This window comes from Schistocerca americana, chromosome 1 (genome assembly GCF_021461395.2).
Source record: "Schistocerca americana isolate TAMUIC-IGC-003095 chromosome 1, iqSchAmer2.1, whole genome shotgun sequence".
Taxonomy (NCBI): Eukaryota; Metazoa; Arthropoda; class Insecta; order Orthoptera; family Acrididae; genus Schistocerca; species Schistocerca americana.
In genome coordinates, this window is record NC_060119.1 from 1,070,126,558 (window position 1) to 1,070,142,727 (window position 16,170).

Genomic DNA, 16,170 nt, shown 5'->3' on the forward strand with positions numbered 1-16,170 from the left:
AATCTGCTTAGTGTATTCATCTCTTGGTCTCCCTCTACGATTTTTACCCTCCACGCTGCCCTCCAATACTAAATTGGTGATCCCTTGATGCCTCAGAACATGTCCTACCAACCGATCCCTTCTTCTGGTCAAGTTGAGCCACAAACTTCTCTTCTCCCCAATCCTATTCAATACTTCCTCATTAGTTATGTGATCTACCCGTCTAATCTTCAGCATTCTTCTGTAGCACCACATTTCGAAAGCTTCTATTCTCTTCTTGTCCAAACTATTTATCGTCCATGTTTCACTTCCATACATGGCTACACTCCATACGAATACTTTCAGAAATGACTTCCTGACACTTAAATCAATACTGGATGTTAACAAATTTCTCTTCTTCAGAAACGCTATCCTTGCCATTGCCAGCCTACATTTTATATCCTCTCTACTTCGACCATCATCAGTTACTTTGCTCCCCAAATAGCAAAACTCCTTTACTACTTTAAGTGCCTCATTTCCTAATCTAATTCCCTCAGCATCACCCGTCTTAATTAGACTACATTCCATTATCCTTGTTTTGCTTTTGTTGATGTTCATCTTATATCCTCCTTTCAAGACACTGTCCATTCCATTCAACTGCTCTTCCAAGTCCTTTGCTGTCTCTGACAGAATTACAATGTCATCGGCGAACCTCAAAGTTTTTACTTCTTCTCCATGAATTTTAATACCTACTCCGAATTTTTCTTTTGTTTCCTTTACTGCTTGCTCAATATACAGATTGAACAACATCGGGGAGAGGCTACAACCCTGTCTCACTCCCTTCCCAACCACTGCTTCCCTTTCATGTCCCTCGACTCTTATAACTGCCATCTGGTTTCTGTACAAATTGTAAATAGCCTTTCGCTCCCTGTATTTTACCCCTGCCACCTTTAGAATTTGAAAGAGAGTATTCCAGTCAACATTGTCAAAAGCTTTCTCTAAGTCTACAAATGCTAGAAACGTAGGTTTGCCTTTCCTTAATCTTTCTTCTAAGATAAGTCGTAAGGTCAGTATTGCCTCACGTGTTCCAGTGTTTCTACGGAATCCAAACTGATCTTCCCCGAGGTTGGCTTCTACTAGTTTTTCCATTCGTCTGTAAAGAATTCGTGTTAGTATTTTGCAGCTGTGACTTATTAAGCTGATAGTTCGGTAATTTTCACATCTGTCAACACCTGCTTTCTTTGGGATTGGAATTATTATATTCTTCTTGAAGTCTGAGGGTATTTCGCCTGTTTCATACATCTTGCTCACCAGATGGTAGAGTTTTGTCAGGACTGGCTCTCCCACGGCCGTCAGTAGTTCCAATGGAATATTGTCTACTCCGGGGGCCTTGTTTCGACTCAGGTCTTTCAGTGCTCTGTCAAACTCATCACGCAGTATCGTATCTCCCATTTCATCTTCATCTGCTGCCGGCTTCTACCTGCAACAAATTAATCTACAGCGATATATTATCAGTTTTGAATGGTCAAAGGAAGAATTGGTCTATTTAGTACATAATAAAATGAAAATGTATAATGCTTATTTTATCTTTGGCTTACCTCTGAGATGTTTTCAATTACCCAAGGGGTATCCTGGATGTAGATCACTGCTTTAGCTAAACAGTTTACTCAAAAGATGAACAGATATATCAATCAATTAAAATAATAGAAGAGTAGTTTCGGTTGAAAGAATGAATGCATTGTTCAGCCTGCAGAAAAACTGCAAACTGGGTTCACTTGCAAAGACAGAATGAATAATTTAGACAATCTGCAAAACTACAAGTACTGAACCAGAGGGTTTCATTCATTTGCCCCCACAGACTTATTTCACTCAAAGGAAATGAATGTAATGTAATCCTTTTTAAATTTAGCCATATTTTGTAACTGTGTGCGTGAATTGTTATCCTGCTAATACGTAAAATTAGAACCGACGGAATCATATCTTTTCATTCGGTTGCTCTCACAGACTCGTTTCACTCAACTAATGAATGATAATTCAGCCGATACGTAAAACAACAACGTAACGAGTCTATTGTTTCCAAACAACCAACCAAATCTATTGCTTCCATTCCGTTGTTTCCATCACTACCGATACGATCCTTTACGTCCTATCATTAGAAAGACGTTGATCCCTAAAGCTTTGCTAAAAACTGTAACTATTTTGTTTAGAATTATCGGAGCCGACAAGGCATGAACGCCCGCTTCAGTTGCCCACGGTCGCTAGGTTCTCGATGCATAGCGTTACTAGGCAACCACCTCTCTGTACTTGTAGGCGGACTCAAATAAAAACGCTAGTAGTTGTAATGTAAAAAGAAATAACAAGGCGTTCTAACCACAATAACACTTGATTATTATAAAAGTTCATCACCCTTAGCTTTATGTAGCGTCATAAGCAACACGTCGTATCCATAATTTGTTGTGCCTTTTATCCCGCTGCGGCGCCGGGTCGGCATGGTTAAGGATTGATTTGGCATGGTTTCCATCGTTACGCCCTGTAACGAGATGTGTGGACTTCTACTGTCTGAGTATAGTGTTAGTCGAGTGAAAGTGGCCGGCTGGTGTGGCTGTGCGGTTCTAGGCGCTTCAGTCTGGATCCGCGTGACCGCTAACGTCACAGGTTCGAATCCTGCCTGGGGTATGGATGTGTGTGGTGTCCTTAGGTTAGTTAGGTTTAAGTAGTTCTAAGTTCTAGGGGACTAATGACCACAGCAGTTGAGTCCCATAGTGCTCAGAGCCATTTGCACCATTTTTTTGGGATTTCATCCACGGCCGGCGCACGTCACTGTCCCGGAAGCGGAGCTTTACCATACTCGGCTATTTGGACCGGTTCCCTTCTATAATGAACTACTTATCACAATTCTGACCTGCATAGGTCTGGGATGATCAACAAGTCATACCGTTACGTGAAAAAAGTCATGGGATAACTCCTAATATCGTGTTTGACCCTATTTTGCCGGCGTAGTGCAGGAACTGGATGTGGCATGGACTCAACAAGTAATTGCAAATTCCATGTAGAAATTCTGAGCCATGCTGCCTCTGCAGCTGCCAATAATTGCGGAAATGTTGCCGTTGCAGGATTTTATGCACGAACTGAGCATTCGATTATGTCCCATAAATGTTCGATGGAATTCATATCAGGCGTTTTGGTGGCGAAACCATTCGTTCGAATTTTCCAGAATGCTCCTCAACTCAGTTGCGAACAGTAGTTGCCCGGTGATATGGCGCATTTCCATCCATAAAAATTCCATCCCTGTTTGGGGACATGGCTGTAAATGGTCTCCAAGTAATCGAACACAACCATTTCCAAGCAATGATCGGTTCAGTTGGACCAGAGGACATAGTGTATTCCGTGTAAACACACTCCAGATCACACCATTACGGAGCTACCACCAGGCTGTATAGCGTGTTGTTGACAGCTTGGGTCCAGGGCTTCCTGAGGTCTGTGCCACACTCGAATCCGGCCATCAGCTCTTACCAACTGAAATTGGGACCAATCTGACGAGGCCACGATTTTCCAGTCGTCTAGGATCCAACCGGTCCCGAACCCAGGACAGGCGCTGCAGGCGATGTCGTGCTGTTAGCAAAGGCACTCCCGTCGGTCGTCTGCTGCCCTGGCCTATTAACGCCAAATGTCGACGCACTGTCCTAACAGTTAGTCAGTCGTCCAACATTGATTTATGCGCTTATTTCACGCTGTGTTGCTTGTCTGTTAGCACTGACAACTCTACGCAAACGACGCTGATGTCGGTCGTTAAGTGAAGGGCGCGACCACTGCGTTGTCCATGGTGACAGGAAATGCCTGAAATTTGGTATTCTCGGCACACTGTTGACACTTGGTGTCACTGAATATTGAGTTCCACAACGATTTCGGAAATGGAATATCTCATGCGTCTAGCTTCAACTACCTTTCCGCATTCATAGTCTGTTAACACCTGCAGTGGGGCCATAATCACGTGAGTCACCTCAGTACAAATTGTATGTATATATAGTGGCCATTAAAATTGCTACACCAAGAAAAAATGCAGATGATAAACGGGTATTCATTGGAGAAATATATTATACTAGAACTGACATGTATTACATTTTCACGCAGTTTGGGTGCATAGATCCTAAGAAATCAGTACCCAGAACAACCACCTCTGGCCGTAATAACGGCCTTGATACGCCTGGGCACTGAATCGAACAGAGCTTGGATGGCGTGTACAGGTACAGCTGCCCATGCAGCTTCAACACGATACCACAGTTCATCAAGAGTAATGACTGGCGTATTGTGACGAGCCAGTTGCTCGGCCACCATTGACCAGACGTTTTTAATTGGTGAGAGATCTGGAGAATGTGCTGGCCAGGGCAGCAGTCGAACATTTTCTGGATCCATAATGGCCCGTACAGGACCTGGAACATGCGGTTGTGCATTATTCTGCTGAAATGTAGGGTTTCGCAGGGATCGAATGAAGGGTAGAGCAACGGGTCGTAACACATCTCACATGTAACGTCCACTGTTGAAAGTGGCGTCAATGCGAACGAGAGGTGACCGAGACGTGTAACCAATGGCACCCCATACCATCACGCCGGGTGATACGCCAGTATGGCGATGACGAATACACGCTTCCAATGTGCGTTCACAGCGATGTCGCCAGACACGGATGCGATCATCATGATGCTGTAAACAGAACCTGGATTCATCCGAAAAAATGACGTTTTGCCATTCGTGCACCCAGGTTCGTCGTTGAGTACACCATCGCAGGCGCTCCTGTCTGTGATGCAGCGTCAAGGGTAACCGCAGCCATGTCTCCGAGCTGATAGTCCATGCTGCTACAAACGTCTTCGAACTGTTCGTTCGGATGGTTGTTGTCTTGCAAACGTCCCCATCTGTTGACTCAGGGATCGACACGTGGCTGCACGATCCGTTACAGCCATGCGGATAAGATGCCTCTCATCTCGATTGCTAGTGATACGAAGCCGTTGGGATCCAGCACGGCGTTCCGTATTACCCTCCTGAACTGACCGATTCCATATTCTGCTAACAGTCATTGGATCTCGACCAACGCGAGCAGCAATGTCGCGCTACGATAAACCGCAATCGTGATAGGCTACAATCCAACTTTTGTCAAAGTCGGAAACGTGATGTTACGTATTTCTCCTCTTTACACGAGGCATCACAACAACGTTTTACCAGGCAACGCCGGTCAACTGCGGTTTGTGTATGAGAAATCGGTTGGAAACTTTCCTCATGTCAGCACGTTGTAGGTGGCACCTCCGGCGCCAACGTTGTGTGAATGCTCTGAAATGCTAATCATTTGCATATCACAGCATCTTGTTCGTGTCGGTTAAATTTCGCGTCTGTAGCACGTCATCTTCGTGGTGCAGCAATTTTAATGGCCAGTGGTGTTATCGTTCTCCGATGACATTTGTCACCTGTGTGTATAACAAAAAGAAATGTGTAACTGAGAAGGCAAAATGAACGATAAATTTTAGCTGTGATACAGTACTGCGTACTCTCTAGCGACGAATGTATAGGCAATAGTGAAACAAAATATTAGTTACACCATCTTATTTTTTGAGGTGTAATTTAAATTATGATTGCCCTCGTAGCTCAGAGCAGGGGGTGCGAGCTTCCAAGATGAACACTACAGATTGCTAGTGTCGGAAAAAGCGGACGTCACGTTTCGGTAGTCGCAGCGCTGAGCATCGTCAGGCGCGTGAGACGTCCTTTTGCAGGTTCCGGGAAGGAGCCACCTGTGGCGAGACCAGCTGAATGGGGGAGGTGAGGCGCGGGCTGGCACGTGCGGAGGCGCCGCCGTCAATGGGCGCGACGTGCGGGGATGACGAGGTAGGCCAGCCCAGGGCAGGGCACGGCTGCGCGTCCATTGACAGAGGGAGGCAAAAGTTCAGAGTTGAGCAGGTCGCGCGTCGCGAGCGCTGTTGAAGTTCAGGGTTCAGCCGGTCTGCATGTCCCCGGGTGCCGCGAGGCATGCGGCCTCGTGAGCGGGCGCAAACCCTCCTTGCTCAGCTTTCTCGCGGATTTCAGCTCGCTGCGTGGAATTACACCGCTGTCATAAATATACAATTATTGCGTTATATCTAGTGAGCAGAACCCGGCAGGTGCCATAACCCGATGTTCCAGAAATTACGCTCAGTGGAAGAAGAGTCAAAACAAGGGAATACGTGTTTTGGCTTACCTGTAGATAGTCGAACGTTTCTGAGAAAAAAACTGTCGAAGTTTTTGACGTAATTTACGTTTCGTTTACCGGTCGATAACGTCAGGTTAACTGATGGCAATACAGTTACTGCAGCGGTGTGGTTGTGATCGACGGGTTATTAATGTCGTGCAACATTTCGTCACGGGCATTGCAACCAGAGTCAGCGTAAATGGACAGCTTACTCAACCCATCGAGGTCCAAAGAGGAGTGCCACAGGGGAGCCCTCTCTCCATGATGTTATTTGTTTTATCGCTCGAGACACTCTTACGCTCTGTTCATGATAAACTTGCAGACCTTTCGATCGCCGGGACGTCCTTCGTGGTTCGTGCTTACGCTGAGGACGTCGGAGTGTTACTGCCCAACGACGGAGACGTATCAACCCTCAATACCGCGGTAGACGAGTACTGTCGTGCTTCCGGTGCTAAAATCAACACCGATAAATGCACCTTTCTCAACATTCGAGGATTCGACGCAGCTATTGTACCTTGGGCGAAGCGTGTCGATGCCCACACCACTCTGGGGATGATTATCAACAAATGCCCGCTAAAAATGAATGCAAAAAATTGGAAGCAGGTCACCAATAAAATGCAAGGTGCCATCTATGAAAACAATTGGCGGTCCGTTGACATTCTCCAACGCATACGACTCCTCATCAGTTATATATTCAGTAAAGCGTACTATACGGCCCAAATATTTCCAGTCCCCAAGATGCAGGCCAAACAGGTGATGAAACTCTCTAAGAGATTTATCTGGCAAGGGCGTCTGTTCAAAGTGAAATACACCACGCTGACGACTTCTAGACGGCCGGCGTACTCAACATGCCTGACATTAACTGAAACTGTACTCCGTTATATATTAAACGAATCACCAACTTGTTGGACAAGGAACCTCTCAACGTAAGCAGTTGGCTCTTCCGAACCCTACAACCAACCGATATGCACCCACCCACTGATGTAGGTAAAATGCGTTACAAACTACGACATGTCAAGCAGTTTTTTTCTTGAAGTAAGCTATATTGATGGACATTATTTCACGCAGGATTTATCGAGGATGTACCAGTCGTTAAACAGATGGACATCTCGAATAGCCCGGAGTCCCATTGAACTTAAATACCCGAGTGTTCATTGGAAGGCAGATTGGGACAACATAAGTTTAACCGTCCACACTGCTGACGTTGCGTCCACATGGTATAAAGTGGTAAACAATGTTATACCCACTAACGAAAGGTTGCAGAGAATCGGCTTATGTGACAGTGATCAATGCGTCCGCTGTGGTCTGGTCGACACCTTACGCCATCGCTTCACTTGTGGCGGTCATCTCATTCAAAAAATGGCTCTGAGCACTATGGGACTTAACATCTGTGGTCATCAGTACCCTAGAACTTAGAACTACGTAAATCTAACTAACCTAAGGACATCACGCACATCCATGCCCGAGGCAGGATTCGAACCTGCGACCGCAGCAGTCGCGGTCATCTCATTAACTGGAAATGGGTGCAGCAGAGGCTGGACCTGATTACCCGCAGCAGCCCAGCCAGCCACTGCACCGACATCCTGCTCTGGGCGGACACTAAACATTTCCCCCCTACCAAGAACAACACCGTGATGTGGCTGTTAGGACAGTTTGTAACATTATCATCATCCACAATAGTGAAGATAATCTCATTAGTTTCGAGGGTTATATGAGAACGGCACGTTGGAAGATGAAACGTTACCGAAATTTCGGGACGATGTTTGGTAATTCTCGACGCCGGTAAGGACACAAATCACATGCAAGACTATGTAGCGAACAAAATACACAACGAATAAGTGGTTACACCTGTTCCTAGGACTGCTCCCGATTTCTCAATGGTGTTATTAACTTCATTTGACATTGTCCTTAATTTATGTTGCCTGTGCTTGTCTTTGTTATCCGTTTGTATGCTTCAAATGACTTTCTGTGAAGAGTTTGGACAGTTGAGAATCAATTGACAGAACTGCAATTCTAGTTAAGACAATCAGTTTATATATATATATATATATATATATATATATATATATATATATAGTACTTCTCTTTAATATGTTTGCGTTGTTTTGGTTCTATGTCTCTGTCTGGACTGAAGATGCTATTGCAGTTTAATATTTTTGTTCTGTTTTGTAAGCTTATAAATGGCACTATACTGAAATGTGTTCTTCAGTCTATTGTAGGATAAAATTCGTGTTGGAACAGTTCCAGTACTTCATTATTATGTTTTAGTGCTTATGTGCTTATATGATTGTTTTAATAAAGAAAAAAAATAATAAAAAAATGGCAGAGTGGCTAGTGCGCGGCCTCTCACTGTTTGCGTCCCGTGTTCGCAACCCAGTTATTGTTTTTATTTATTTTATTTTATTTCATACTTTTCGTTTGATTACTAATGTCTGTAGAAGATTACTACACAAATGTTTCTTCTCAAGTTAAGGGATAGAAGGGCGTTATATTAATTGTAATACTGTAACTGTCATACATTTATTATACTCACGGATCAGCAGAACATTGTGACCACCTATCTAATAGCAAGTATTTCCATCTCTGGCACGGATGACAGCGGCGACACCTAGTGGCACGGAAGCAATGAGGCCCTGGTAGGTCGCTGGAGGGAACCGGGACCACAACTGCACATACAAGTCATCTAATGAACTCTGACGCGTCATGTTCAATCATATCCCAGATGTGTTCGATTAGGCTCAGGTCTGGCGACCTGGGGGGGGGGGGGTGGCAGCAGCACATCAATTGGAACTCACCATTCTGTTTCTCGAATCACTCCATCACACTCCTGGCCTTGTTACAATCTTTTTATATTCTCGTATTCTTGTATTTCATCCTTCTATCACTCCATCACACTCCTGGCCTTGTGACATAGCCCATTATCTTGCTGAAAATGCTACTGCCGTCGGGAAACATTACCGTCACGAAGGAGTGTTGAAAGGTATGTGCTAAGGTCTGATCAGGGCGGCTCCAGAAAATAGTCGGTAGTTGCCAACCGCAAGGTGGAACGAGTATAATATCTTTGAGTAGGAGGATCTTTGATGGTTAAGAGAGCCAGGCATGCGCAGTTAAAAAAAAAGGGGGGGGGAGTCGCAGGTAGGTGCCCGGAGGAAGCAGACTTGTGATGACAGCGTTAAGGTAGGTCGCTGCCCCTGACCAAACTTTAGTGCGTAAATGACAGAAGATATATATATATATATATATATATATATATATATATATATAATCATTTCAAATTGGTTTTTGTTAGAAAATGTTCAGAGTTAGGATTTGTATGTCCAAGGTTTGACGCAGTAAGCGTTTTGTAAAATTTTTTGTAAGAGTGACTCGTGCTACGAAAATGTTTGAAATGGTAGGTTTTGTGTATGACTTAAAATTTTAACAATATATTTATTGAGATCAACATTGTGTTTAAATCTAACAGCCTGAATCATAATCCACATCCTTTGCTTGTACTGAATATGAAAATGAGTAGTAAACTCAAGTTACCCACCAATGAAAGAACCAAGTAAACATCAGGGCCAAAAGTTAATTTTCCAGTACCATCCTAATGCCAATGCACAAACGGCATTATTCTCTTAAACTTGATTGCTCAGTCAAATATATGTTGCATTTCTAGCAAAATGGAGGAGTGCAAGAAACAAGTTCACAGACGCAGTTAGATGCAGGTTTGCTGAATAATTAATTTAGAACAATCTTATCACCGATACTTTCACAGAATAAAAGGATACAATTTTGGTTAGATACTTTCAGTGTACGTGGTCGGCCACCAGCTACCATACTCCTTGGCCATCATGGTGCTTTGCATGAGCTCCACTGGACCCGTGAAAGCCCACGTGAATGTTCCGCCGCCATCTTGTCTGAAACACGCAGTACAGGTGTCCAGGAGCTGTTCCCCTGGAAAACGACGGATCCGCATCTTCCCACTGGCATAATGAAGAAGTTATCGGGATTCATCAGACCGTGCAACACTCTGCACTGCGCGAACGTCCAGTGCCGATGATCACGTGCCCATTTCAGAAGTAGTTGCCGATCTCGACGTACTAACATTGGCACACGCATGAGTCGTCGGCTGCGGAGGCCCACAGTTACGAATGTTCGGTACACTGTGTGTTCAGACACACTTGCACTCTGGCCAGCATTAAAATCTGAAGTTAGTTCTGCCACAGTTCGCCGCTCGTTCTGTTTCACCAGTCTGCCCAGCCTACGATGTCCGACATCTGTAATGAGGACTGGCCCCCCAACTACACGACGCCTGGACGTGATTTTGCCTCATATGGAAGACATTCACCACAGCACTCTTCGAACACCAGACGAGTCGTGCAGTTTCGAAATGCCCGTGTCGAGCATCCGGGCCATCACAATCTTCCCTCGGTCAAACTCAGGTAGATCGCGCGCCTTCCCCATTCTACTCACGGACAACACGCAAACTGATACTACATGCACCGTGCGTGTGTCTATCTAGCCGTCAGGTGATGCTGCTATCGTCTGGTTTGGTTTACATCGATAGTAGGTCGGTGGTCATAATGTTCTGACTGATCACTGTAATACACTACTGGCCATTAAAATTGCTACACCACGAAGGTGACGTGCTACAGACGCGAAATTTAACCGACAGGAAGAACATGCTGTGATATGCAAATGATTAGTTTTTCAGAGCATTCACACAAGGTTCGCGCCGGTGGCGACACCTACAACTTGCTGACATGAGGAAAGTTTCCAACCGATTTCTCATACACAAACAGCAGTTGACCGGCGTTGCCTGGTGAAACGTTGTTGTGATGCCTCGTGTAAGGAGTAGAAATGCGTACCATCACGTTCCCGACTTTGATAAAGGTTGGATTGTAGCCTATCGCGATTGCGGTTTATCGTAGCACGACATTGCTGCTCGCGTTGGTCGAGATCCAATGACTGTGAGCAGAATATGGAATCGGTGAGTTCGGGAGGGTAATACGGAACGCCGTGCTGGATCCCAACGGCTTCGTATCACTAGCAATCGAGATGACAGGCATCTTATCCGCATGGCTGTAACGGATCGTGCAGCCACGTCTCGATCTCTGACTCAACAGATGGGGACGTTTGCAAGACTACAACCATCCGAACGAACAGTCCGACGACGTTTGTAGCAGCATGGGTTATCAGCTCGGAGACATGGCTGCGGTTACCCTTGACGCTGCATCACCGACAGGAGCGCCTACGATGGTGTACTCAACGACGAACCTGGGTGCACGAATGGCAAAACGTCATTTTTTCGGATGAATCCAGATTCTGTTTACAGCATCATGATGATCGCATCCGTGTCTGGCGACATCGCTGTGAACGCACATTGGAAGCGTTTGTTCGTCATCGTCATACTGGCGTATCACCCGGCGTGATGGTATGGGGTGCCATTGGTTACACGTCTCGGTCACCTCTTGTTCGCATTGACGGCACTTTAAACAGTGGGTATTACATTTCAGATGAGTTAAGACCCGTGGCTCTACCCTTCATTAGATCCCTGCGATACCCTACATTTCAGTAGGCTAATGCACGACCGCATATTGCAGGTCCTGTACGGGCCTTTCTGGATACAGAAAATGTTTGACTGCTGCCCTGGCCAGCACATTCTCCAGATCTCTCACCAACTGAAAACGTCTGGTCAATGGTGGCCGAGCAACTGGCTCGTCACAATACGCCATTCACTACTCCTGATGAACTGTGGTATCGTGTTGAAGCTGCATGGGCAGCCATCCAGGCTCTGTTTGACTCAATACCCTGGCGTATCAAGGCCGTTATTACGGCCAGAGGTTGTTGTTCTGGGGATCTATGCACCCAAACTGCGTGAAAATGTAATCACATGTCAGTTCTAGTATAATATATTTTGTCCAATGAAAACCCGTTTATCATCTGCATTTCTTCTTGGTGTAGCAATTTTAATGACCAGTAGTGTACATGTGTGTATGGTATTTTCGAGGGTTACAATCTTTTTATATTCTCGTATTGTTGTATTTCATCCTTATATCAATTGTTAATTCTTATACTATATTCATGCGTTTCGTCTTCAGGAATATTTTGTGCATTCCCTTAGGCTATAATGATCGCAGAAACATTCGAAAGACAGAAAATCGCAACACCGCGAGCACTTGGTGGAAGGGCGGTTGGTCACAGCGCGATTTCTCCGTATAAATCACAGTTGGGAAAGAAACATCATTAGCATTGCCGAAGATTTCACGCGTTGGGAATAATTTTGTGGCAAATCACGCATTACAGATCACTTTTCCGAAAACCTGTGCTTGCAAATGATTACCAATCAAGATACGCTACAAAAATTTTACCGAAAACATTAAAATAATTTTTCATGAATTTATTGATTTTTTTTTTAGATTTATTCATCAGGCATACGAATAAAAACAACGTTATTTCAGCATACATTGCAAAATATTCGTGTAGTAATCTTCTACGGACATGTATAGCTAAACGGAAAACAGAAACAGAAATAATAATTGGGTTTCGAGGACGGGGCGCAGAAGTGTGAAGCCGGGATGCTAGCCACTGTATCACGGCTTCATTTGAACTATTTACTCGCTCTAACGCTCACAAAGTGCTTCGAAACCTTTGACCGTCGTTTTCTCAGAAACGGCGGAGACACGTGTTCGCTTATTTTGACCCCCCTTCTACTGAGCGAAGTTCTGTGAAATCAGTTTATGGTACATGTCGTGTTTCCCTCGTAAGCAAAGAAAAGTGAAGAAAAATCTAGACACGTATATAGGATCTGTTGACTAGGAAAAACCGTTAGACGATGTAAAATGGTGCAAGATATTGGAAATTCATTGGAAAATAGTGATAAGCAGTAGGGAAAGTGGTGTAATTACAGTAGGTACAAGAACCAAGAAGGAAAAATATGACTGGAAGACCAAGAACGAAGTGCTCGGGTTAAAAACTGTGTGAGACAGGGATGTAGTCTTTCGCTCCCAACTGTTCAATCTGTACAACGAAAAAGCAATTACGGAAATAAAAGAAAGGGGCAAGTGTGGAATTAAAATGCGGAATGAAAGGATGTAAATCGTAAGATTTGCTGATGAAACTGCTATCCTCAGTGGTAGTGAAGAAAAATTACAGGATGTGTTGAACGGAATGAACACTCTAATGGGTACAGAACATGATTATGGAACCACGAACCGATGAAAGACGAATGAGAATTAGCAGAAATAAGAACAGCGAGCACTTAACGTCAGGACTGGGGATCACAAAGTAAAGAAATCCTGCTACCTTGCCAGCAGGTAACCAATGGTGGACGGAGTAGGTGGGACATAAAAATCAGACTTTTTTTGAGTCATCAGTCTTCTCACTGGTTTGATGCGGCCCGCCAGGAATTTCTCTCCTGTGCCAACCTCTTCATCTCAGAGCAGCACTTGCAGCCTACGTCCTTAATTATTTGCTGGATGTAGTCCAATCTCTGTCTTCCTCTACAGTTTTTGCCCTCTATAGCTCCCTCTAATACCATGGAAGTCAGTCCCTGATGTCTTAACACATGTCCAATCATCCTGTCACTTCTCCTTGTTGCCAGCCGGAGTGGCCGAGCGGTTAAAGGCGCTACAGTCTGGAACCGCACGACCGCTACGGTCGCAGGTTCGAATCCTGCCTCGGGCATGGATGTGTGTGATGTCCTTAGGTTAGTTAGGTTTAAGTAGTTCTAAGTTCTAGGGGACTTATGACCACAGCAGTTGAGTCCCATAGTGCTCAGAGCCTTTCTCCTTGTCAGTGTTTTCCACATAGCCTTTCTCCTTGTCAGTGTTTTCCACATGTTCCTTCCCTCTCCGATTCTTACCTTATCAGTCCACTTAATTTTCAACATTCGTCTGTAGCACCACATCTCAAATGCTTCGATTCTCTTCTGTTCCGGTTTTCCCACAGTCCATGTTTCACTACCATACAATACTGTGCTTCATACGTATATTCTCTGAAATTTCTTTCTCAAATTGAAGTTTATGACTGATACTAGTAGACATCTCTTGGCCGAGAATGCCCTTTTTACCAGTGCTAGCCTGCTTTTGATGTCCTCCTTGCCCCGTCGGTCATGGCTTATTTTGCTGCTAGGTAGCAGAATTCTTCAACAGCATCTACTTCGTGACCATCAATCCTGATGTTTTCTTGCTGTTCTCATTCTGCTACTTTTGATTACTTCCATCTTTCTTCGATTTACTCTCAGTCCATGTTCCGTACTCATTAGACAGTCCATTCCATTCAGCAGATTATGTATTTCTTCTTCAGTTTCACTCAGGATAGCAATGTCATCAGCGAATCGTATCATTGATACCCTTCCACCTTAAATTTTAAATCCACTCCTGAACCTTTCCTTTATTTCCATCATTGCTTCTTCGATATACAGGTTGGACAATAGTGGCGAAAGACTACAACCTGTCTTACTCCCTTTTGAATCCGAGCATATCGTCCCTGGTCGCCTACTCTTGTTGTTCCCACTTGGTTCTTATACATATTGTATATTACCCGTCTCTCCCTATAGCTTAGCTCTACATTTCTTAGAATTTCGAACATCTTGAACCATTTTACGAGGGGCGTTCAGAAAGTAAGCTCCGATCGGTCGCGAAATGGAAACGACTATGAAAATCCGATAAAGCTTTGCACAGATGTGTTGGGTAGTGTCTCTAGTATAACCCCAGTTAGCATCACGTCGCTCTTCTCATTTCTGAGCCCGCAGTGAGTGCGTAAAGATGTCTAGAAAATAGTGTCTGCCGCCAAGTACGAGGGCCTGGTGAGAAATTTCGCCTGAAGCTATGCAGCTAACATTACATAACTGTCGTGCTGTTTCGTCTTCACGACAATTCTCAGCCGCATTCTGCAGGGGCAATGAAGATGCTCCTGCATCGTTTTCAAATGGAAATGTTAGATTACCCACGATACAGTCCGCAATTGTCTCCCCCTGAGTTTCATCTCTGGTCACATGAACCGCTGTCTTTGAAGACAACATTTTGACACAGACAACGAGGTGTAGGCCAGCGTGGAGAATTGGCGGAAAGCACTGGCGGCTGCCTTCTATGATGAGGCTATTGAAAAGTTGGTACAACGCTATGACAAATGTCTAAGTCAGAACGGCGACTACGTAGAGAAGTAGCTGAAAGGTGTAGCTAATTGTTACAAGTAAAGCATTTCTGATGTTCACTGTGGTTTCAATTTCGCAATCAATCGGAGCTTACTTTCTGAACAGGCCCCGTACATTGTCGAACGCTTTTTACAGGTCGACAAATCTTCTGAATGTGTCTTGATTTTTCTTTAGTCTTGCTTCCATTATCAATCGCAACGTCAGAATTGCCTCTCTGATGCCTTTACCTTTGCCGGCCGGTGTGGCCGAGCGGTTCTAGGCGCTACAGTCTGGAACCGCGCAACCGCTGCGGTCGCAGGTTCGAATCCTGCCTCCGGCATGGGTGTGTGTGATGTCCTTAGGTTAGTTAGGTTTAAGTAGTTCTAAGTTATAGGGGACTGATGACCTCAGAAGTTTAGTGCCATAGTGCTCAGAGCCATTTGAATCTTTACCTTTCCCAAAGCCTGATTTCGGAATCTCTGTCTTACCATGATGTAATATAACTGAAATCTTCCTGTATGACCCGGCCTTTTCCAAGTATATCTCTTGCTCTTGTGAGTCTTGAACAGAGTATTCGTTATTACTAGCTGAAATTTATTACCTAACTGTCCGCCCGGATAGCTGAATGGTGAGCGTGACAGACTGCCGTCCTAAGGGACCCGGGTTCGATTCCTGGCTGGGTCGGGGATTTTCTCCGCTCAGGGACTGGGTGTTGTGTTGTCTTGTCTTCATCATCATTTGATCCCCATCCGGAGCTCAGGGCGCCCAATGTGGCGTCGAATGTAATAAGATCTGCAAGAAGGCGGCCTGACCTGCCCCGTAAGGGCCTCCGGCCATTGACGCCAAACGCTCATTTCCATTACAGAACTCAATTAGTCTTTCTCCT

At 44.8% G+C, this 16,170-nt stretch overlaps 1 non-coding gene across 1 annotated transcript; it reads left to right on the forward strand.

The window, feature by feature from the left end:
- Positions 1 to 15,540: 15,540 nt before the first annotated feature.
- Positions 15,541 to 15,624, forward strand: Trnas-gga. Its single transcript is given in 2 exon segments — positions 15,541 to 15,580; positions 15,590 to 15,624. It is a non-coding gene; the product is annotated as a tRNA-Ser (tRNA).
- Positions 15,625 to 16,170: the final 546 nt, after the last annotated feature.